General features: G+C 39.5%; 2 long non-coding RNA genes across 2 annotated transcripts in view; both read right to left on the bottom strand.

Moving 5' to 3' along the window:
• Positions 1-8849: 8849 nt before the first annotated feature.
• Positions 8850-9652, bottom strand: LOC109248505 (uncharacterized). Its single transcript, XR_008422899.1, has 2 exons — positions 9344-9652; positions 8850-9190 (listed from the first exon to the last, which is right to left on the bottom strand). It is a non-coding gene; the product is annotated as an uncharacterized LOC109248505 (long non-coding RNA).
• Positions 9653-10516: 864 nt separating this feature from the next.
• LOC109248506 (uncharacterized) overlaps positions 10517-22283 on the bottom strand; it is a 39273-nt gene continuing 27506 nt past the window's right edge. The window contains exons 2-3 of the long non-coding RNA XR_002072095.2: positions 12121-12264; positions 10517-10757 (exon numbers count right to left, since the gene is read on the bottom strand). This is a non-coding gene — a long non-coding RNA (uncharacterized LOC109248506). The remainder of the gene's footprint in view (positions 10758-12120; positions 12265-22283) is intronic.

Genomic DNA, 22283 nt, shown 5'->3' with positions numbered 1-22283 from the left:
CTCCAGACAGTGGTCCTACTCCTAAATGCTACCCTCAAAATAGTTAGGGAGTAGGCAGAAGGCATTTCCTATTGCTCTGTCAGAACACTCCCTAGCCCCTTTCTGGAAGAAAGTTGTAGAAAAAAAGAGCAAGTAGAATCTGCAAGTGGCCAAGAGGTGTCATCAGGGAGGAGCCAGCATCAGAAGCCCCAGAACAGGAAGATTCTACCTGCGAGCAAGAGTACAGGCAAGGATTCAATTAACTTCATGTCCCATGCCTTTCCTGGGCACCTACTAAGCTTGGGCACTGTGCAGAGGTCACGGATCACAGCGCTGTGCAAGCAACAAGGGATGATAAGGGAGCACACAGGATCTGTTATAAGGATGCCTACCAGGCATTATGGGAATGGAGATGCAGGAGCAACTGAGGCAGGGATCCATCCCAGAGCAACCAGTTCTTTAACCAGGACGGACAAAGCAAGGGTGCAGCATCAGTTAGAGAGGCCCGGACTTCCATCTTTTGGCAGAAGAGAGCTAGTGAGCGGGCTGTTCCAGAGAGTAGTCCCCATCCCAAGGCAGGAGCTATGCTCACAGCTGTGAATATTTCCCCACTGTGTTGTGTGGGAGGGCAGAGGGAAGGCAGGGACAGAGGGATGAGGCAGCTTGCTCCTGACTCCCACAGGGACAGGGTGAGCCCTTCACCAAGACTCTAAAGCCCAGAGGTCAGTATTTTCTTAGGTTTCTTTCTTGGCCCCTCTACTGCCTCAGACTTCAGGAGCCCCTGTAGACTTGGTCACCAAGGTGCCACAGGCGCCAAGGTCCCTGGCTCCACTGCTCTGGCAGAGGCCCTGCCCTGACCACATTCTCCCCGGGGCCCAGTGGCTGCTTTCTCCGGTTTTACCTTTGTTTTGCTAGTCTGTTCCTCCCTGGGCTTGTTTGTGTAAGAAAACCTCTCTCCCTGTTTCCTGTGTCTCTGTCATTTCCTCCCATTGCCATTCTGCACCATGGCACTGAGGCCCATTGTTTTTCTTTCTAACCACATTCTAGTCCCTGGGAATGGACAGTAGGTACGGGACAATGTGGAGGAAGGCAGGTCTGCCTGGGCTGTTTCAGAACCACTCTCAAGCACCACAATATCACAGTAAACTGGCGGGAGTGATGTTCGATTGTCAGCGAGGGAAGGAAGAAACTCAATATCAGGAGACAGCTTCTTGCCAATTAATCCTCAGACACTGTCCAAATGGAGGCAAAGGCAAGTTCCCAGGGGTGAAGACCAGAGATGTCTGATAGCGCTGATAACCATCTTTGGGAAAGGAAGCTATGACTGTCCCATTTGCTTTCAGGTTTTCTGACATGTTCTTATTGCTTTTAAATTAACTGGAAAATCAACTGAGCCTTATTTAAAAGGGGAGCTAAACAGAGGTCTGAAACCAGGAGCAGGACACATGGATGCCCAGTGAAATGCACTTAGGGATGGATTTCTTTGTGGTTCTATTCAGTGCTCTGACCTGTTATCCCTTTTGATCAGCCCACTATTCAGGCAGCCTGCATTGTAGTGTAAGGTAAACGACTTGGTGTTTTCTTGGCAGAGCTTGAATCAAACAGGTTCTCACAGGAGCTCAGATCCTGAGTTGTTTTCCTGAGCCCAGGGAGAGACAACTGTAAAAGTAGCTGGCCTGGGGAAAGAGGAATGTGATGCTTTTTATTTACCATTGAAATGTTCAATGCCTGTGTATGTGTTGATTTCCAAATACAAATGGGAGGAACACTGAGGTCCATATCCCATTAATGACTAAGTGTCACGTTGGCTTAGTTTGGGAACACTGCCTTAGTTTTGAAAACCAAAGCTTTTTTTTTTTTTTTTTTTTTTTTAGTGAAATTTCAACAAAGTGAACTGAGCAAGATTTGATATAGGATTTCAGCTTGGTTTTCCTAAGAGAAGTATTAAAAAGCACATTTATTTTGTTGACTATCACCTAGCAGAAGTTTGTGGTTCTATTTTGGTAGTATTTGTTTCATAAAACTTTCATGGGTTTTGCCAGCTTCTTTTATTACACTGTTCCCATCAGTTATGACACTGAGACTCCCTCATCAAAGAGGTTTTGTTTATTTCAAGTTTAAAGGACAACATGGTTGCCAGAAACATGTTAAACCTCCAGATTTCTGTTCGAACAGTAGACAGTTATAAAGCACAAAGGTATCAAATTCCCTTATTTCAAATAAAGTTTGTTGTTTTTCATTAAAGGATTTAACCATGCACTATGCCACGCATGTGCTGCAAAGCTGCTTGGGACACAATTTAAATATCAACCAGTCTTGGGGTGCCTGGGTGGTTCAGTTGGTTGAGCGTTGGACTTTGGCTCACGTCATGATCTCATGGTTCCTGGGTTTGAGCCCTGCGTCGAGCTCTGTGTTCATAGCTCAGAGCCAGGAGCCTGCTTCAGATTCTCTGTCTCCCTCTCTTTCTGCCCCTCCCCCACTCACACTCTGTGTCTCAAAAATAAATAAACATTTAAAATAAATAAATAAATTATATCGACCAGTCTCTGGGTGCTTAAGTGGCTCAGTAGTTGAGTGTCCAACTTCAGCTCAGGTCATGATCCCAGGGTTGTGAGATCAAGCCCCATGTCTGGCTCCACACTGAAAGTGGAGCCTGCTTGGGATTCTGTGTTTCCCTCTCTCTCTGCCCCTCCCCCACTCGCACTCTGTCTGTCTTTCTCAAAATAAATAAATAAACTTAAAAATTTTTTTTTAAATAAAACAAAATAAACGCTCAAGCATATTGAAATATTTAAGGATGAGATGCAATGATTTTTGAGTTGTGCTTCGAAATAAAGGGAAAGATGGTTGGTGGAGTTTATATGAAGCTCGACCAATGAGGACTTAGAAATGTCTGTGGGTGACGAGTAAAGGAGGGTTCATCACAGCAATCTGTCTCTTTTACATGCTTCAACTAATCTATGCTTCAACTAAACTAACAATTGGCAAAAAAACAAACAAAAAAAAGAACAACGGGAGTCAAAAATATTTTTTTTTCTAAAGAGAGTTAACTGGTATTATTTCTTCATTTAAATTCTCTAATCAAGTAACACTTTAGTAGCATGCCACTCTGATGCTGTCTTCTTACAGGGATCAGATGTATTGAAACTGTTGGAAAGCCAGAAATCTGAGCAGGTCCATCATTTTTCAGATGTCCAATGAAAGAAATACAAATTACATGACTGCATGCAAATTACTTGATATTATTAACTCAGAATTCACTTATTCCCTACAATAAAATTTATAGGGAAAATCTGAGAAAAAACAATACTGGTGAATAAATCTGAGAAATGAGCTTTTTCCATCTCTGGCTCTAGAACAAGCAAATATAGACAAACTTTGCCAGGAGTGTTCCATCATGGGCTTCAGTGGGTGGAGGTCCATTTATGAAAAGGGAAAGCTTCTTTAGCACGTGAACGAGGAAGAGTCATTTTACTTCCAGAGACAATTCTTGATCTATGTAAATCTGTATTTTCTGGGACTGCATCTCAGACTTTTGTCAGTGTTCCGTCTCTGTACTGCTGAGAACAAAGTCTTAAGAATCAAGATTTTTCCATTGCGGGTTTGCCAATCGGATATTACAACATTTCCTTCCTAGGATATTTTATTTTTCTTTTATCTATTTTACCCAAATTACATTTATGTACACATATTCAAAGAATGCACTAAACAATAAATCATTGAGATAATTTTGTCATTTCAAGTTGTCCCATGAAAGATTCTATGGCCAGCAAGTAGACCACATAGGCAAAAGTGAGTTAGGATCCTGGCCCAGAGGCAGTTAATCAATTATAATATGTGATCCAGATGAGAAGCAGATAACATGACCCAATATTTTTGTAACTAAACCTGTATGATATTTAGAGTTTGCCCTCCCAGAGGAGATTCAACAATGGGCCCTCAGCCTTGCATGGGGAGATACCTCACTTTGGTGTGCACTGTATTTATATTTTGGGCCATTAGAGACACAAGCTGTCCACTAAACTAGCCAAAATAGAAAAAAAATCCCTGCCTCTCTGTGGGTTAAATAAAGACCACAAGTTGCAGCAGTTGGCCTCAAAGAATTGAATAGGCCTCTCCCCAGACACTCATTCTGCTTATCTGGAATCTTAATTCCAGTCTGCACCTTTTGATCAGGCAAGCCCCAGACCATGGACGACTTATCGAAGGGGCTGGAATTTGCACTGTGCCCCATGCACTCCATCTTACTGGCCACTTGTAGGCTGGATTATGGGACTAACACTTCAACACTCACAAGTGGAGGCCTGGGAGTGGCTCCTGGTGTCCATCACAGGCGAGGTGCCACGAGTCAAGTGGGAGGTCAAGCGGAACACGCCAGAAGGCCTCCCACAGCCTCTGTGGCTCTTCCCAGCTCTCCGTGTTAACAGAAACATCCTTCCTCACTACACAGCAACAAGGTTATTTTTCCTTTTGAATGCAGGCATGAAGCTCAGTTTCCTAGTCTTCCTTCTCTGCACATCCTTTCCTTTTCAGGGTGGTCTTATGATGCTGTCTCACTGACTTCCCATCTCACCCCAGGAGGCAGCCCCCACCTGTGCCACAAGCTGGTGAAGGTCTTGGAATCTTCCCGCCTGCCTGGATTTTCTGTTATCAGCCTCTAGGCCTGCCGGCTCCCAGGGTCCACTTTCAGGGACAGCAATAGCTCCAGGCCTTCAACCCATTTCCAAGTTAAGCTGGACAGTTACTAAGATTAATTCCTACTCTGCTCACAATCTGATTTTCCCATCATTTGTGCCTCAAACCCTAATTCAGAGTCACCCTTAGCTAAAAATTATAACACCAAGGATACGTAAACCTTTGGTGGCCCCTGTCCCTGACCTGGCCCCTCCGTTCCCCATACCCTCACAGGAACTCAGAGAGTAGGAGAGGCCTCTCACTGTGACCCCTCACCTTGTCCTCCCATTCTTGGGTAGTTTCTTCTCTGAAACCTTTTTTTCACCTTTCAGACCATCAAAATCTACTCTCTTTGCATCGCATTTCTTTCTGTCCCATCCCAGTCACTTGTCCCATGAAAAACAAGTTTCAAATACTAATTAACACAAAGATGTTAACAGATAAACAGGGCTACATGTGTGATTGAGTGATGTAAACATAAGAAATGTTTTTATACCAGAATTCTCAAGTACCCTGGGAGATGACTGGCCCAAGAAAAAATTATTTAGTGATGAATTGTCCTTTCCTGTCACTTATTTCCATATAATACAGCCAGCCCTTGCTCTGTAGGGCTGATTCTGATTTGTTTCCCATCAGCTTTCCCCAAAATTGTACATTGTTCACCCTCATTTCAGATGGAACTCATCATTCCAGATCCAGATAGCTGTCAGTGCTGCTTCTGTCCACTCAGGGTGACAGTATGATGTAATGGAAAGAGCCCCAACTTTAGAATCAGGCAGACTTGAATTCCATGCTCAACTCAACCACCTGCTAGCCTGGTGACATTGGCAAGTTATTAAATTCTTTGAGCCCTCAGCTTCCTCATCTGTAAAATGGGAATATATCACTTACTTCCAAGTTGCTGAATAAGGTAAATGAGACAACACACGTAGTTGTTTGGTAGTTTGCTTTTAAAGCTAGGTATACCAGTAGTTACTTGAATCACAGCTTTGAACATAAAAGTCATCTGCCTGCAGTAAATATGGGTTAACTTGCTGGTCACTTCTCATTTTCCATTAATAATTGCTTCATTCAACACTGCAGAACTAGCAAAGAGCAGCCTACTTCTTGACTTTAGGTGCTAGGAAACTTAGATACTTAAACCATTTGACAGCCATTTTTTTAGCTTATTCTGGGCTACCTCGTGTGTATCATTAGAAACTTAAAAATAAATGGAAAAGATGGAGAAAGTAAAAAAAAATGTCTTAATATCACTATTCCTGCTGAAGGCAAAAATTGCCTCCACACTAAAATTTTGAATTTAATGGCTAGTATAATTTTTAAATAGCATAAACATTGAACTTTCCAACCAGCCCCTTAAAAATATTCATTATGAAGTGATAAGGCTCACTGTAAAAGAAGTCTTCCCAAGTAACAAACCTAAACTTTCCCTGCTTTTTGACAATTCCAGAGGATCCTAAAATATCCATGAGTGTGTGATCTGGTGAAATGTCCTATTTATATGTAAAAGTAGTTATCTAAGCACACCTTGGGAAAAGATAACATTTATTGATTCTTTAAGCATATCAGGAAGGGAAATCTATTTGACTAAAACCTTGACCTATTCTTTTTTTTTTTTTTTTAATTTTTTTTTTCAACGTTTTTTATTTATTTTTGGGACAGAGAGAGACAGAGCATGAACGGGGGAGGGGCAGAGAGAGAGGGAGACACAGAATCGGAAACAGGCTTCAGGCTCCGAGCCATCAGCCCAGAGCCCGACGCGGGGCTCGAACTCACGGACCGCGAGATCGTGACCTGGCTGAAGTCGGACGCTTAACCGACTGCGCCACCCAGGCGCCCCTTGACCTATTCTTATACTGGTGATTGCTCTCTCCTCAAAGATCCAGTCTCTCACAATTTAATTTAACAAATTCTTCTTTTAGTCACTTTGTGCTTTTCATGTAAAAGTCAAAACTTGTCCACTTCCTGGGCTGGAAAACCCAGATGCCAATACTTTCTTTATTTCACACTGAGTCACTGTTGTAAATCTGAGACAAGTTGGTCAACTTGGTTAGAAAGCTTAAAATAACAAGAAAAAAGGTGGATATTATTTTTTACTCCCAGTCCAGAATTGAGGCTTCAAAGGCTCCCGGAGGTTCTGGATGTGCCCAAGGTTGCCTGGTCATTGGTGGCAGACCTGAAACTCAAGCCCAGGTGGATCTGATAACCACATTGGTATATGGAGGTCGGAAGCATGGACTGGCCTTATGGGAGCCAGTCACCTTTTGTCATTCATTTCACCTGACGCCTGGCCAGCTGTCCTTCCAGAGTGTGCTGTTGTCACAAATGGTGCCAGCTGGAAAAGTGAGAGAGAGATCAATACACACAGCCCTGCTAGAATCAGTGCCAGAGGGTGCACACTCTGGGAATGAGGCAGCAGGGCTGACTTCTGTTTCTCTGTTCTTTCGGAACCCTGGCTCTCTTCACTGTGCTTCAGTTGCGAAAACTAACCTGCAAACTCTTCCCTCCCATGTGCCTTACTAGGCTCCTCTCCAGGATTTATTCACCTTTGGTAAATGATCATACTTCTTTCCCCTTGCCCAAGACATCCCAGCCATTCTTCCTTTCAAAGATTTTCATGATCCATTCCCTCATTTCTACTCCTGCTGCCTCCAACCTGGTGCTGTGTTTTATAGTTTCATATCCAAGTTCTTGCAACAAGTTCTGAACTGCTTCCCTAGTTCCCAGAGCCCCACTCTTACCCACCATCCCAACACAGAAAGATTGAATCACAAACACACCTCCCAGGGTATTTCCTATGGTGGATCCAGATTTATCAGCCTAAACTCCTGCTGGTGTAGTGAAAAGAGCAAAGTGCATGGGGTCAAAAGACCTGGTTCTAGTGCTGGCTCTATGGCTGACTCTAGTTCTTTGACTTTGGTTGAGTTAGAGAAAAGGTTGAATTGAAAGTCTGAACTAGATTAAGCTGTAAGTTGAGTGAAGGTGGGGTCCCAGGTTCACACCCAGGTGACCCAATCTGCTACTCATTTTCCCTTAGCCCTATGATCTAAATCTATTCTATGACCTGCCTGTGTCCTGGAATGCTGACCCCTATGGAGAATCACTAGATTCTCCTCCAGCTGTCTTCCTCTCTGCCAATGGGAGGGAGGCAGAGATGAGAGCAAGAGAGGAGAGAGAAACTGGGGTATTTGTTCCCTACTATCTCCTTCCTACTGGGCAGACTCTCCTACAAAATCCCAGCAGTCACTGGACTCCAGTAACATGATCTTCCCTTGTCGTTTCAGTCCTAATGGTGCTAATTCTTTGAGAGATGCAGTTCTCAAAGTATCGTCCCCAGACCAGCAACATTAGTATCACCTGGGAACTTGTTAGAACATTCGCAGGCCCTGCCTCAGATTTACTGAATGAGAAATTTAGAGGGTGGGATCTAGTCATTTCTATTTTTAACAAGATCTTGGATGATTCTGACACTCAATAAAGTTTGAGAGTCACTGCCAGAGAGGAGATTGCTAGAACTGACCCTAAGTCTCTGGTTCAGTAGGTTAGGTGGTAGGGTCCAACACTGTGCATTTCTAACACACATGAGGGCTTAGCTGCTCATCGCAAAAGTACAAATTGAAAACTACAGCTCTCTGGGGCACCTGGGTGGCTCAGTTGGATAAGCATCCAACTTTGGCTCAGGTCATGATCTCACAGTTCATGAGTTCAAGCCCCCCATCAGGTTCTGTGCTGACAGCTCAGAGACTGGAGCCTGGAACCTGCTTCGAATTCTGTTTCTCCCTCTCTCTTTGTTCCTCCCCACTCATATTCTGTCTCCCTCTCTCAAAAATAAATTAACATTAAAAAAAAAATTAACACACACAAAAAAGGAAAGAAAACTACAGCTCTAGATCAAAAGCCAAGTGTCTCTTTCTCTTGCTAAGAAAAAGGAAGCTTTCCCTCACGTATAGATCTTCCAGTGAGTTCACCCACAGCACATTCTGTTTGAGGTAATGTCAATTCTCCTCAAAACCTACTCAAATCCCCCCAACACCCAGCACCTCCCCCCCACACACACATGTGCACACACATGCACACACACACTCCCAACAGACTCACTAGGAGAGTTAAATGCCAGTGTGGTTTAGAAGAATTTCAAGATTTGCTCCTGAAGGAAACCCAACTCATTCTAACTAAAGGAGTTATAATATCTTGCAAATTTTTACAAAGAGTGTATTAATTTGTTAGGGCTTTCATAACAATTACCACAGACTGAATGGCTTAAACAAAACAAACTTATTTTCTCACAGTTCTAGAGGTGAAAAGTCCAAGATCGAGGTCTTAGCAGGGCTAATTACATTCTGATGTGTTGGCTTCTAGATGGCCATCTTCTCTCTGTGTCTTTATATAGTCTCTCCTCTGTGCATGTCTGTGTCTTAATCTTCTCTTATTATAAGAATTTCAGTCATATTGGTTTAGGACCCACTCATAAGTCTTCATTTTATCTCAGTTATCTCTGTAAATGCCTTATTTCCAAATACAATCGCATTCTGGGGCACTGAGGGTTAGAAATTCAACATATGAATTTTGGGTTGACATGATTCAATCCATAACAAGCAGAATCTTGGGAAACATGGGTAGAAATAGATTGGACCAAGGAAGACAAAATATAGTTGGATAGGATTGAATATATTGATATGAGTGCACTTACCTGAGCCTAACATAGTAGTTCTCAACCTTGACAGCACATTTGGCAGGTACAACCTTCAAAAAATACTGGTGATGTTGGAGTCCAACCCCAAAGATTCTAATTTAATTTTTCTGGGGTATAGCCTGGGCATCAGAAAAAAAATTTTTTAAAGTTAATTTATTTTGAGAAAGAGAGTGTGTGAGAGTCAGGGAGGGGCATAGAGAGAGAGGGTGAGAGAGAATCCCAAGCAGTCTCAGTGCCACCAGTGCAGAGCTCGATATGGGGCTTGAACTCAAGAACTGTGAGTTCATGACCTGAGCTGAGATCAAGAGTCAGATGCTTAACCAACTGAGCACACAGGTGCCTCAAGGGCATCAGAAAGTTTTTAGTTGCCCCAGATAGGTACCAAGGTTGAGAACCCCTGTAAAGCAGTTTCCTTACCCAGTTAATTGGACCAGTAAATGAGGCTGAAATATCACAGTTGTTCTTGGAAGAATAAGGGGTCCATACACATCAAAAGGTGGAAGTGTTGGAGTGAATTTATTATGTGTAAACCACCCAAGTACCCTCACCCCTGTCATGCCCCACTCCCACTTTGGAAGACCCATATGATGCTCCCCTTATTAAGAAATGCCTTAGGGAAAGAAAGCTCTACCTTAGAAAGCTCTACAAAGATGCAGAATGTCTTTATGCTAGAGATAGAGGGAGGGGGGATGTTATTGCACAGTTGGGTCCTGATTTCAATGGCAGTATGTAATCCTGGTGGACTTGAAAGGAGTAATTACCATAACAGACTGCAGAAACAGGGAGAGCTGATCAGACTGTCGGACCTGGAAAAATCTGGTGGTTACTTACTTATCACAGAGTCCTTGGGAAAGGGAAAGATGGGCAGGTTACCAGGGTATTGATTGATCCACATATCTCAAAAAAATTCTAGGTTTAATCAGTAGGAACTAGACTAGTTTACCTGGAAAAAACTCTCAGGTGCCATCCCCTCCCCCCCCTCCCCCACTGTCCTCATCAGATGTACCAGAGTTTGCAAAGGGAATGTAGTGGACATTTGTGAAAAAGTATCCGAGTGAGGCTGTTATGTGCCTCACATAAAAATGGGGAAAAGGCATTTCCCCAAGGAGAAGATGATGAATAGAAAAAAAAAGTAATAATTGCCTACTACAATGCCCACCCAATAGCTCTTTCTATGTAATTAATTGACTCTTTGATTCACCATTAACATTTCATCTCACTTTATTGTTGACAAAATGTTTTTCACATATACTATCTACTTTAATCTCATTTTAAAACTCCTGACTTCATTTTTTTTATATTTTCCTTTTAGAGAGAAGGCAATTGGGTCTAAGAAAAGGTGTACTTATACAGAACTGAAATCCAGATCCAGTATAAACTTCAATCTCTTTCCATTATATAACATCATTACCTTAAAAATAAGAGTTGTTTTTTTTTAATATGACATTTTAGAATCAGGCTTGGATCAATCTGGACCAAGCAAATGCAGTATTCTTCCAACATATGTAACTTCTATAATAATACGAGCAAAAAACAAGTAATGGTTACTACTTCAAGATAAATCATATGCCAGACTTTACTCAATTAAGTTAAATTCAATAAATATATTTAAATATATAGGATGCATCCCAGATACTAGGGAATCAAATAAATATAAGATCCAGTCTCTGTGCTCCCATAGTTCAAATTCAGTCATCTAAATAAAGTAGACATCTAAACAAATAAGTACAATAGAGATACTTCAGGAACATTGTATTTTAATTATCTATTTGCTTCTATTCCCTGGACTCCAAGACTCTTGGGTTCAGGGATCAAGTCTTTTTTGTATTCCCAGCACTGATCACAGTGTCTGGGACTGAGTAAATTCTCAATAAATAGTTATAGAATTAATTAATGTATTTATTTATGAAAAAAGATAAGTGTAATGGAGACTCAGTTGAAGGAGGGATTATTTTTATTTCTGTACTAAGAAAAGCTACATTTTGACGTGGTAGGATGAGTTTCGAAAGAATCCATGAAAACAACTCATCTGCACACTGGAGTTGTGCTGTGTACGTGTGCGCTCTTTGTCGTGCTCATGACTAGAAAGGCCTCGTCACAATAAGGAGGGCATTCTGTCCTATAGAAGGTACTTTTGCATTGTTGTGTTGCAACCAATAGATACTTCTGTTCTGACAGATACTGCAAACAGTAGACTTAGCTTTGCTCCTTTAAGACGTGCTTCCAATCTCCTCACTACTGCTGCGTGTAAATCTAGCCCTATTTCAAACACGTCTACAGTCTTAATTTTCTCAAACTGTCCATTTGTACTATGTATATTGCCCACACAGACACTATGTCATCAATTTTTTTTTCTCATGGAAAGTACACTTATTCATTTATTTACCCATTATTCTGCTGAGCATAGAACCCTCTACTGGGTCCACTGTGATTCTGAGACCTACATCCCTCTAACTCAAATGTAAAAGGCCTCCATCATTTCTCTCTAAGCTCATTCCCCCTGGAATGAATACATTGTTCATTAGACATTCAGCAAAGTATTTGCCATCTGACAGGCTAAATGAAAGCATCTCCTCTCCTAGAAGAAGTTCACTACAAGGACAACCACTGTCTTTGTTCCAGTCTAGCACAGACCCCCAATGATACACGCACTCTAACACAGTTAAATTCAAAGGGGCCACACCTAGGGAAGCTACAGAATAGTTGAGAGTCACTTAAAATACTCTGACATGTCACGTCAGGTCACCAATTGGAAAAGAGGATTTTTGAAATACCTGGATCAGGAAAGCTCGGAGGTCCTGCCTATGGGATCCAGAAACGTGCCAAAATTAAGCTGCTGTTTTGGACACGCTTTGAAGGAAAACATTTTTGGTGGCCAGTTTCAGTGTTTGTCTTCGATTCAGAACTCATATTTGATCCTAGACCAAAATATGTATCCAAAATTGCAAACAAAGCTGTTAAAATATCAGAAGGACCATGGGGGCTAGTCTTTAGAGACAGATCCAAAGGCACATGTATAAGGAAAGCCCCGTGGCCACTTCACAAAACCTTTAAAGTACCAATTTCAACTCAAAACATATGGCAGCACAGGGTATGAAAAGGAGCCTTTCACTTCCTGGAGAGATGCCAGTCTTCTGTTGGTAGCACTGAGAAGCTCTGCCACAGAAGAGGCTCCTGGGGAAAACGCAGTGGACTGTGTGAAACACATTGGTGGTCTGTCTCCTTTCTCACTGCCAACGTATTAATGGTGGAAGTTGTTCCTTCAGTTGGCATGAATTGGTATTTTTATGTTGCCTAAAGAAACTTGGAAACTACTGTATTCTCATCATTTAGATGTAGACTTTCTCATGTGGGAGACTATTTGAGGCCATGTGAGATCCATTAATTAATTATTAATGAAAATGAATTCTTTAAGTCAATAAAGCTTGCGGCCACAAGATTTTAAGCCCCAGATTATCCATAAAGAAGGCAGAATGCAGTGTTATGTTAATTGGATCTTCTACTTACACAGAGTTGTGTATATCCCATACACAGACCACCAACTCCAAAAAATGGAGGGCAACATGTTCATCTAGTATGAAAACTATACTGAGTAAAACCATTCTTGGTTCCGAAGTGCCTTAGAATGTAATGGGGCTTAGGGTCACCATTAAACATGTCATTTTTAAGAGCTATAGAAGAATAAACTGACGCCCCACAGACCTACCCTGGGATGTACACTTTTAAACAAATTCTTCACATTCACTTAGTTACTTGTGATTTATTTCTTTCTCGTAAAATGAAGCTCGGTGTATGAAAAAAGAAGTCCTATTGGTTTGAACGTGGGAATCTAGATGTAGAAACCTGGATTCCCATGTCCAGATATAATCAGCTTTTTTTATGTACATATTTTGACATGGTTGAGATGATGCTACACTCAAAAATTATACTCTTCTCTTTTCACTCAACAGTCTGTGCATCATGAGACTTTTTACATGTCATTGAAATCCTTTATTAACAGGTTATAATTGCTATATAATATTATGTCAAATAGGTTAGTTTGTAATATATAACTTCTCATGTTTGTACATTAAAAAAACTGTTTCTATCATTTAGCTCTTCTAAATATTGTTGTGATAATTTTAATGTGTTAATCTTTGTCTACTCATTTCCTTAAAATAATTCACTAGAAATGGAATTGCAATTAAAGTGTTTGGTTCTTGGATATTAACTAAACTGATTGTGGTAATCATTTCACACAATATACATATATTAAATTTTTAGATTGTACACCTTAAACTTATACAATGTTATATGTCAGTTATAGCCCAATAAAACTGGAAAAAAAGGCCAAAATATTTGGTTCTGGATATAATATCTCCACAAGTTTACCTATTTATTCTTTTATATGTATATATATATATATATATATATATATATATATATGATACAAATATATCAGTAACATATATCAATAAGTGCTGTGTGTGTATAATTTCCCCCACAAGTTTACCAATTTATTCTCCATTAGTAGTATTTTTATTTTAATATTTTTAATGTTTATTTTTGAGAGATAGATAGAGAGAATGAGCAGAAGACAGGCAGAGAGAGAGACAGAAAATCTGAAGCAGGCTCCGTGCTGTCAGCACAAAGTCTGAGGGGGAATTGAACCCACAAACCATGAAATCATGACCTGAGCCAAAGTGGGACGCTCAACCAACTGAGCCATGCAGGTGCCCCCCATTAGTAATATTTTTAAATGTCCATTTTACCACCATCGACAGCACTGAAAGTTCACTTTAATTTTTAAGCTATTTTAAGATTTAGTCATTCCTTTCACACATTGCTCCTGGTAGGTTGCCTTGTCTAATCACTCATATGATTGATTATCTGGCAAGTTCTTCTGAATGCCAACATTTTTTTAAAAACATATTATAAACCTACAACATATTATGAGGCTACATTGTCTTCTACAATAAAACAGGGTTATTTTCACAATTCTATATAATTGGGAATGAGGTTGTCACATAGATGGAACACAACAGCCTTCAGCTACTCTCTGATAGATTTAAAATGTGACAAGTAAAGACTGTTACACTTTAGTATTTTCTGCAGAAGGGATGTATCTGAGTCCTCATAATGCTTAAAAAACTTATCCGAAAATCCACTTTCCTTTCCAAGTTATTATGTTCAAATACTGTAAGACAAAAAAGAGGACATGAAAAGCTCAATAAAAAAAATTAAAGTCCGGGGCGCCTGGGTGGCTCAGTCGGTTATGCATCCGACTTCGGCTCAGGTCATGATCTCACGGTCCCTGAGTTTGAGCCCTGCGTCGGGCTCTGTGCTGACAGCTCAGAGCCTGGAGCCTGTTTCAGATTCTGTGTCTCCCTCTCTCTCTGACCCTCCCCCATTCATGCTCTGTCTCTGTCTCAGAAATAAATAAACGTTAAATAAATAAACAAATAAATAAATAAATAACATCCATGTTTTCTCTATTTGAGCAGGTGTCTGAAGGGAAAAAAAAATAAATCTCTCTCAAACTGAAAAGGACAGAACTATGTGTCTATTTTGCTCAACTCTCAATCTCCAGGTCCCCCAATTGGTGTAGTGCTGCCTCAAAAAGCAATGGAGAAAAAGTTCTGGAGATGAATGTGGTGATGGTTGTACAAAAATGTGAATATATCTAATGCCACAGAACATTTGTAGTTAAAAAAGTTAAAATGGTAAAATTTTATATATATTATATTATATTATATTATATTATATTATATTATATTATATTATATTTTATACCCCTCATACCGACCCCCTCCAAAAATAGCAATGGAGCTCTTCTGGTTTTTCCTTGAGTTTACTGAGCCTCCTGCTATCTGTTAACCAACCTGTAATGAATCTGCCATAGTCCCCTAGCTGCTGGGAACTTCAAATTATCTGAGAACTCATAAACTCTGCCCCAGATCTTCTTTTAAATTAGCAGCAATGTGAGTACAGATCTTCCTCAGTTTATGATGGGGTGTTGTCCCAACAAACCCATCATAAGTTGAAAATGCATTTAATTCACTTAACCTACTGAATATCATAGCTTGTCTGGCCTACCTTGAATGTGATCAGAACACTTACGTTAGCCTCAAGTTGGGCAAAATCATCTAACACAAATACCATTTTATAATAAAGTGTTGCATATCTCATGTAACTTACTGAATCCTGTACTGAAAGTGAGAAACAATGGTTGGATGGGGACAGAATCGTGGTAAGCATATTGGTTGTTCATCCTCGCGATCGGGTGGCTACTGGGACCTGCCGCTGCCACTGCTTCTGCCCAGCGTCACCAGAGAGGGTCTTACCATATCTCTCTAGCCGGGAAAAGATCCAAATTCAAAATCTGAAGTATAGTTTCTATTGAATGCGTATCACTTTCACAGGATCGCAAAGTCGAAAAACCATAAGGGGACCCATCGTAACCCAGGGGCCGTCTGTCCAGGCATGAACAAAATATATTTGAAAAAAGAAAACCAGAAGAATAGCAGCTGCGGTTTCACTACTGTCTGGTGACTGAGAGACTTGGTTCGAACTCTGCCTACAGGCAAAGTTACTGCACATGTACCCTGCATTCTGTCATCAGCGTATTTCTGGAAATGTAGTATGTAAATTAATTTTTTTTTAAAGTTTATTCATTTTTTGAGAGAGAGAGGGAGAGAGAGAGAGAGAGAGAGAGAGAGAGAGAGAGAGAAAGAGAGCTCAAGTGGGATTGAGGCAGAGAAAGAAGACACAGAATCCAAAGCAGGCTCCAGTCTCTGAGCTGTCATCACAGAGCCTGTGATGGGACTTGAACGTACAGACAGAGCTGAAGTCAGACGCTTAACCAACTGAGCCACCCAGGCGCCCCATGTAGTATATAAATTAAAATTAAGAAAATGAATTGTTTACATAGAGATGAAAATAGCAATTGTATTTCAATTCTATAAATAAAGCAAATGGTGCAAAAGAGTCTAAAATACAGAACTCAACCTTTTAGAACTACCTTTGAAACATAAAATCTTGCTTTGTTTATAAAATCAATTCCTGTCCCCACCCCTACCCCCACAAGAAGCCCACAAAACTCAACTTGCTTCTTGACAGAAATTAAATGAAAACACAAACAAGTGTAAATAAAATGTTATAACAGCTATAAGAATATGTTAAAGAATTGGAGAAACCATCTTAAACACACAAAAAATTAAAATAGTATATGTATAATATTAATATAAATATATTAACATCTAAGAGCAGCTAAAATGTCTGGACCACTTACTCTGAGCCAGGCACTGTCCCAAGTGCTTACTTGTGCTTGCCTCGAGTTGGGCAAAATCATCTAACACAAATACCATTTCATTCTTAACATACCCTTCATTCTTAACATAGTCCTTACCAGGTAAGGCACTATTTATTACTGCCCCATTTTACAGACATGGAAAGCCATTACAGAGAGCCAGAGAGTTTGGTAATTTACCCAAGGCTTTCAATTAGCTGCAATGCTCTTAAGATGTACACAGTAATGCTTTTTCAGACTCCATCTGGGATCTTACCCTGTACCTAAGATGGTCACAACTGGAAAGGAGAAAGGCCATAACTGTAAATAAAAGCATCTACTGGCTTTTGCAAGCCCTACAAGCATCTCTTTGAAAAATGACCATAATTCATATCTAAATAAAATTGAAGAGAGAAGTAGTTTATCTTCTCCTGACCCTCAAGTTTAGGCGGTTAAACTACTGCTATGCCTCCAGATTTTCCTGTGATCATAATTGTTTCCTAGAGGCATCAGCTGGGGCTTGACTGAGGAGTGATGAAGAAAAGCATACTTTACAAAAGCTTAGTCCAGTGTGGAGTCTTTCCCTGCATACTCGAATTCTGGACACGGTTACTTCCTATCATGACAGACCCCTACTAGGACGATAGTGGGGACAGAGTACTGGTTCACATGGAAACTCATCCTCTTCAGATCCTCCACATTAGAAAGGCCAGAGCCCTTTGCAGACCCTTTTTCCTCTATCTTGCAAGACTTTGTTCTTTACCTCTAACTACCCTTGACCCCCACCACCAGCCCCAGGCTTCCTACCCCTGGTACAATCTAAGAGAGGAATCAATGAGATTTTCCTCATTTACTGAGTTCAACAAAGGCAAGCCCACAATCTTGGGGGTGGGGTTAGAGGTGATGAAAATAAATTCCAACTAGCCCATCCTGCAAACACTTGGAGATCCAGATCACATCTGGCTGGGGAGAGGGCTTGGAGTGCTGGTAACTTACCAATGCTCGGGTTACTCAATTACACCAAAGAGTATCCTCTGGGAAAGCAGCCGGTATCCCCTCCTATCACCTCAGACAGAAAGCACATCTCAACAAAGCTGGTGACTGAAGGGTTGCCATTAGTGACAAATTCATTTATTTATTTCCTGAGTTTCCATCTTTAGGAGTACTTCCACATCCATAAAACAAAGAATCTTTATGCTATATTTATTTCCAAGAAAGTGTTCCAGTGTCAATATGGAAATTATGACTACAGAAGTGGACAGAGTATGGTCAACTACCATGCATTTAGGTTCTTTCTACATAGGAAAGGATTAGCAGCAGAAAGAACGCCAGAACTAATTTTAATCTCTCTTTTACCTTGTGACTAGAAGCAAATCATTGAATTCCCAGAGATGCACATTCTCATCTGGAAAACATAGATAATATTCCTAGGTCTTCTTTTTGCATCTGGATGTGCAAAAATTAAATGGAGTGATGTAAAGAACAATGTAATTGAAAGTGCTGTGTATACTATCCATTAAAGATTATATGAGTAATAAGCTATTACCATATAAGGTGATAAAGGAGATGTTCTGCCTATGAACACACTAGGCAATGACTTCTTAAGGGTGTCTTTAAATCTCATGTTCGATAGTTTAGTAAATGAAGAAAACTTTGCCATTTAATGCAGTAAGACAGTCACATTTAATGTGTCCACGGTAGCTTAGGCCAGTCCACAGAGTTCATACCCCCTCTCCAAACATTGCATATGTTGTTTATATGATTCACTTGTTTATATAGAAATTAATCACATGCTGTTTAATGGTGTCATGTATTATTATTTGCCTCTTTTTAAATTTAATTTTTTATATGCAAATATATGTCTAATTTCTTCAACTAGACTGTAAATCACTTCAGGACTATTTAAGAGCTTGTTAAATGAGATGATATGTATTAAAGACATAGTATAGTATCTAGCACATGGTAAGAGCTCAATAAATAGTAATTATTTTTTTTTTCAGAGGGCCTAACATAGATTTTGGTCCAGAGTATATACAACAAGTTATCAATTAGCTATTTCAAGTAGGAAACACCACACTGTGGGATATTATTTGAAGACTCCCTTGAGCAATAATCATATAGGACTTCAAAAGAATATTTCAAGCCCCATACAAAATGACATTTCAAAGTAAGCAACAATATTTAAGAGTCAAGAGTGGGCAGTGATGATGAACACAGGTTTTGGAGTCAGACAGACCTTGGTTTGGATGTCTACTCCACCTCTTACAAGATGTGTGGCCTTGGCCAAATTACATCACTCTATTAACTCCAAATGAGAATAATAATACCTGCTCCAGTGTTGTGGTAATGAAAGGAATCAATACAGGCAAAAACTTACACTGAACCAAATGGTAGTTGTTACTCCTTCTAAGAGTCCAACAATTTTGTGTTCTAGGATTGAGTAGGCCACTATATGAGAAGGATAGATTAAAATGTCCACAAAGAAAGAGAAATGAGAATTTAGCCTGACAGTCTCCTAGTCCACCAACCCAATCTTCACATTTTGAAAATTAAGTAGAACATATAGCCCAAATAGCCCATATAAGAACATATTTAATGCATATATTTTTCTGATAAAAAAATGTTTAAAATTCTAGAAAACATATGTTTAGTTTGTTGAAACGCATGCCTTTCTGGTTTAGACTAAAATCGGATAAGTTACCATCAGGGAAATGCAAATCAAAACCACCATGAGGTAACACCATATCTACTGGGATGACTGTAATCAAAAAGACAGACAATAATCAGTCTTGGTGAGGCAGTAGAGGAAATTTGGAATCCTCATTCACCACCGGTGGGAATGTAAAATGGAGCAGTCACTTTGGAAAACAGACTAGAAACTCCTCAAAATTTTAAGAGTTAGCATTAGAATTAGCATCAAAGCTACCATATGAGCCAACAATTCCACTCTTGGGAACATACCCCAGGAAATGCAAACATATGTCCACATAAAAGCTTGTACACAGATGTTCATAGCAGCAGTATTAATAATAGCCAAAAAGTGGAAATAACACAAATGTTCCTCAAATGATGCATGGTTAAACAAAGTGCGATATAGCTAACAATAATTATTCAGCAGTGGAAAAAATAAAGTACTGATAAATGCAATAATATGAATGAATCTTGAAAATATGTCAGGTGAAAGAAGCCAGTCACAAAAAGCCACGTATTATGTGATTCCATTTATATGAAGTGTTCCGAATAGGCAAATTCATAGAAACAGAAAGCAAATTCATGGTTGCTTAGGGCTGGGAAGACTAGGGGGGAAATAGGAAGTGGTCAATGGGTACAGGGTTCCTTTTTGGAGTGATGAGAATGTCTTAAAAAACTGATTGCGGCGATGGTTGCCCAGTTCTGTGAATATGCTAAAAACCATTGAATTGTACACTTTAAACAAATGAATTATATGGTATGTGAATTATATCTCAATATAGCTGTTTATTTTTTTAATGTTTATTTCTTTATCTTGAGAGTGAAAGAGCACAAGCAGGGTGAGGGGCAGAAAGGGAGAGAGAGAGAATCTCAAGCAGGCTCTGTTCTTGGCTCAACGGAGGGGTTTGATTTCACGAACTGTTGAGATCAGGACCTGAGCCAAAATCAGGAGTCAAACGCTGAACTGACTGAGCCACCCAGGCACCCCAAGCTGTTAATTCAAAAGATTGGATTAGTGCTGTATCGACTAGAAAGGCCTCGTTAGTTTACAGAAAGACAAAGACATCAAACCAACAAAAATATCACTAACAAAATAGTAAAGATTACTTGAAGAGTTTTTAATGATATAAATACATCACGAAAATGTAACTGTAGTTCACAGCTAAATTTTTTTTGGACAATTGCATTTTTAAATGTACTACAATACACTTAACTTAGAAACATTGGAGTTCTTATCAGTGATATGTTTTAGTAAGCTACATAGCTATTAGGTTTATAATAGACCATAAAACCACTTTAAAAGAAGGCAATTAAGGGGCCTGAGTGGCTCAGTGGGTTAAGCGGCTGACTTCAGCTCAGGTCATGATCGCACAGCTTGTGGGTTCGAGCCCTGCACCCGGCTCTGTGCTGACAGCTCAGAGCCTGGAACCTGCTTCAGATTCTGTGTCTCCCTCTCTCTCTGCCCCTCCCCTGCTCACACTCTGTCTCAAAAATAAATGTAAACATTAAAAAAAAAAATTTTTAATAAAAATTTTTTTAAAAAAATAAAAGAAAGGTAATTAATTTTAAATTGCACTTTATTTCCATGTGTTCCATTTTGTTCCAACTATTAATATCATCAAAATCTTGAAGTATGGTATTGTTAGAACTTTTAGGCTTTTTCTAATCAATCAATAGAAATGTTATAAAAATTATGGAGAGCAAAGGGCTACCGAAATATGTAGTTAAGAAACTGAAAAGATAAAGTGTGCACCAATTATAATCTGATACATGATACAGTCTAATAATTATAATCAAATAGTCAAAGTGTCTTTTTACTATTTTGGTGAAAATAATAGTAACTTTACAGAGTACTCTTTTGGAGGGGGATTCTTATACACACTTTCATTAACTTATGTATTGGTAATTATATTCAGACTTTACAGCATCAATATTTAACATTTAAATTTGAAAATATCTTCCTTCGAAAACCATATAATCCCATGTCTTCTAAAATTAAATTATTATATTATTGCCCAAAATAAACTTCACTCAGTAAATGTGTCTAATACATAAATAAAACATTCTCATGATTTCTAACATGCCAAAATTTAGAAAATACACTTACAAAAGAAATAGATGTTGTGTAGTAAATAATGCTACTTAATTCTAACATCAAAAGAAGATGATTGTGGTAACTTAAAACTTTCAAAAAACTGTATCTGTAAGTCTTTGCTCAAGAGAAACATTTTGAGATTAAAATGTCAACAAGATACACATTTATTTCACTCACAGGGCCTTTCTCTTTTAAATTTATATTTGATATTATTTTAGAGGATGTTACATGCACCTTAATTTTAGAATTTGGTTTTTGTTTTATCTTTATAAAAAAATTTAATATGATTAGAAAATATTTAGCAGCAGTTGAAACAATATGTAAAAACATTTAAGGTTGGAGGTAGATTTAAAATTAAATTAATGTTAGGGGCACCTGGGTGGCTCAGTTGGTTTAGCGTCCAAGTTTGGCTCAGGTCATGATGTCACAGTTTGTGGGTTCAAGTCCCGTGTCAGGCTCTGTGCTGACAGCTCAGAGCCTGGAGCCTGGAGCCTGCTTCTGATTCTCTGTCTCCCTTTCTCTCTGCCCCTCCCCTGCTCCTGCTGTCTCTTTCTGTCTCTCAAAAATAAATAAATGTAAAAAAATTATTTTAATTAAATTAATGTTATGTTAATCATACTACAATAGAGTGGTTTAAAAAATAAAATTAAAACAAGGGTGCCTGGGTGGTTCAGTCAGTTAAGTGTCTGACGTCAGCTCAGGTCATGATCTCATGGTTTGTGAGTTCAAGCCCTGGATCGGCCTCTGTGCTGACAGCTCAGAGCCTGGAACCTGCTTTGGGTTCTGTGTGTGTCTCTCTCTCTCTCTCTCTCTCTCTCTCTCAGAAATAAATAAATAAACATTTTTTTTTTAAATTAAAACAGTTTTCAGAGCAGACACCATTA

Source organism: Panthera pardus, unplaced genomic scaffold, assembly GCF_024362965.1.
Source record: "Panthera pardus isolate Hobbes unplaced genomic scaffold, ASM2436296v1 HiC_scaffold_17, whole genome shotgun sequence".
NCBI classification, from domain to species: domain Eukaryota; kingdom Metazoa; phylum Chordata; class Mammalia; order Carnivora; family Felidae; genus Panthera; species Panthera pardus.
This window is presented reverse-complemented; position numbering and strand designations above follow the sequence as displayed.